The sequence below is a fragment of the Coturnix japonica genome (assembly GCF_001577835.2).
Source record: "Coturnix japonica isolate 7356 chromosome 5 unlocalized genomic scaffold, Coturnix japonica 2.1 chr5random1704, whole genome shotgun sequence".
NCBI lineage: Eukaryota > Metazoa > Chordata > Aves > Galliformes > Phasianidae > Coturnix > Coturnix japonica.
In genome coordinates this window covers 1-2,651 of record NW_015439605.1, presented here as the reverse complement: position 1 = coordinate 2,651, position 2,651 = coordinate 1, and the positions used below count along the sequence as shown (strand labels likewise).

General features: G+C 49.9%; 1 long non-coding RNA gene across 1 annotated transcript; it reads right to left on the bottom strand.

Annotated features, from left to right (window-relative positions):
• Positions 1 to 72: 72 nt before the first annotated feature.
• LOC107306871 lies at positions 73 to 2,569 on the bottom strand. The gene is made up of 4 exons (XR_001552279.2): positions 2,349 to 2,569; positions 2,076 to 2,168; positions 1,030 to 1,276; positions 73 to 290 (listed from the first exon to the last, which is right to left on the bottom strand). It is a non-coding gene; the product is annotated as an uncharacterized LOC107306871 (long non-coding RNA).
• Between the last annotated feature and the right edge of the window lie 82 nt (positions 2,570 to 2,651).

Below are 2,651 nucleotides of genomic sequence, written 5' to 3'. Positions count from 1 at the left end.
CTGGATGAGCACTGTGGGCCTTTGCAACCCAGGACATTCTGGGATTAAGTACAGCCCACAATGTGCAGCTTCCCAAACCATCCCCAAACCAGAATGAATTGGGAATATCTGATCCAGTTCCTTGAACCTATTGGGTCCCTTTCAGACGCAGCATTACTCCAGACACATCCAAAACACTCCATGGGTACAAAGTATCCCCTGGGAAGGGCTGGGCAGTTACCTTTAGTTTAGCAGCTTCCTTTTTATTCCCTGCAAAGAAGGAGTTTTCATCAAAATGCAGCGGAAAAGACCTGAAATGGAACAAAAAGTTTTTATCTCCCTGCAGTTTGTTTGTGTGACTTAATCCAGGATCACTGAGTACTTGGTTAGGTATGAGAGCAGAGCTGGCAGGTGTTAAAATACACCTGGAGACATTCCGTGTCTGACTGCAAGCTGCTTATCAGATCTCTTGGAGCCTTTCGATCTTAGCCTGCCTCTCACCTTGGAGACATCCTCAGCAATTGCTCTGTGGTTTCCAAGCAATTGTAGCCTGTCTCCTGACAGACGTAAGCAGTGAAGGCATGGGAGAGTGAGGAGAGACACTCAAACACCCGTCACGTCACAGACACCCATTGCCATCTGGTTCTGGTACCGTCCACCCCTCACGCTCCCAATGCTGCCCATCAGCCCAAGCCTCCGTTATGTGCATGGCTGGGGTTTTTTCTAGCCAAAAACACGACAGCAGGGCTGGCATTTCACAGATGACTCAGCCAGGTGCCAATTTCAGGACCGATGTGTAGGAGGTTATTCGATTCAACTCGGCTACATCAAAAAGGCAGCCAAGGCTATTAAACCGTGGGCTTAATTACCCTGTTCTGCAATTTGAATGCAGATCCCAAGGAACTCCCAGCAATGCCACTACATCATGCTGTCCCACTCCAAGAAGGAACCCAGAACCTGCCTTTCTAGGAGCTTTAAGTGAAAGGTTAGGCACGCTCAGAGATGCCAGGGTTGAAAGAGCCATTCTCCCCAGGTACCGAACGTAATTACTTGGCCAGATGGAGAACTTCCAGCAGCAGGTTCTTGATGTCTGCATCGTGACTCTGATTCCCAGTGTACAGCTGGAAACCGGGGCGCTCAAAGAAGGGCAGCACTTTGGATAGAGCCCGCAGCTCAATCAGGTAGAGAAAATACAGGTTCTTCAGTCTTCTGGGGCCTTCCCCCTTGGTGACGACCTCATCAAACCTCTGCTGGAACTCTGTAACATTGGGGCCCCATTTCTTCTCTGACCACGTATCTGAGAGCACAGAAACAAAGCCGTGAGGTGGACAGGTATAGTTCTACTTCACTTCCTCCCAACGTCCCAAGCTAAATGGTGAAATGAATCTCTACACAAAGAGATCCAGGCTTCTAACAGCCATAGCCCTTCCACCAACCCCAACCATTCCAAGCTGTCTCCTGTGGCTGAGGTCCATGTTATTCATGCAGCGTGGGGCACTGAGGTGTGCGTGGCTTCCTGAAGGAAGCTATGGTAGTTTAGAGTGATATCTGTACACCAAGATTTATTCCACTACAGCACTGACCTTGGACACGTGGGACAAGCAAATCATGCTCTCACATCACCCTGTACTTCCAAGCCCAGGGTTGAAACTGAGATTTGTCAGATGGCTGCTTGTGGACAAAGGGATGCAAAGAAAGAGGGAACGGCACATGGAAATAGCTCGAGGGTCTTGGAGGAGCCCAGCCAAGCGTTTCTCAGTCTGGATGAAATTATGCCAAACTGACTGCCCTAAACACGGGCCAGGGAGAGATACGCAATTAGAAACACTCTCCTAAACAACCTTGGAGGAAGAATAAAAGGCACACGTGCTGGAAGTCTTGGTGCAAGACACAGCCTGGCCATTTGCAGACCCAAAGGTGTGCAGTGAGTGCAGTCCTGATTCTGTTATACAACCCATGAGCGGAGGGAGGGAGAGACAATAAGAGCACAGAAGCCAGGCCTGAGCCCTGCAGAGATGGGCTGCACTAGCATTTAGCTGAGCCACAGACGCGAAGGTTGGGCCAATTAAAGAGCTGATGCAGGAGGTGGCAGTTACCTTGTAAGAGGTACCTGGCGCTCAGGTGAATGTTGATGCTTGCATGGAGCCCAGAGATAAGCCTGTAGAAAGCTCGTTTCTCTATGCAGACACCTGGAGAAAAATAAATAAATAAAGGAAAAACAACAAGAAGCATTTTAAGATACTGAAATATATGTTGAATTGTCCTCTCCTGACTGTCAGGCAGATCTCAGCCAACCCCAGAGCAGCAAGCAGCCCCCACCCACTCCACAGCCCTTCTGCATTCACCCCAAGAAAAGAGAAAAGAATTACCTGTCAGCCACTTGTAAAACGTCTGCCCTGGAAACAGAAGGAAAAGGAGAACATGAGTCTGAGGTGCCTCGCAGCAGCAGGAAGGCTCCTCATCACCACAGTGTTCCTAAAATACTTGTCTGTACTTTGAAACATGTGTCAGGGGACAACAGGATGATGCACCAACATGACAGGGCTGGACCCTGGAACTGCATCACTGGGACAGGTTGAGGCTGTGGATGCCCCATCCCTGCAGGCATTCAAGGCCAGGCTGGATGTGGCTCTGGGCAGCCTGGGCTGCTGGTTGGTGACCCTGCACACAGC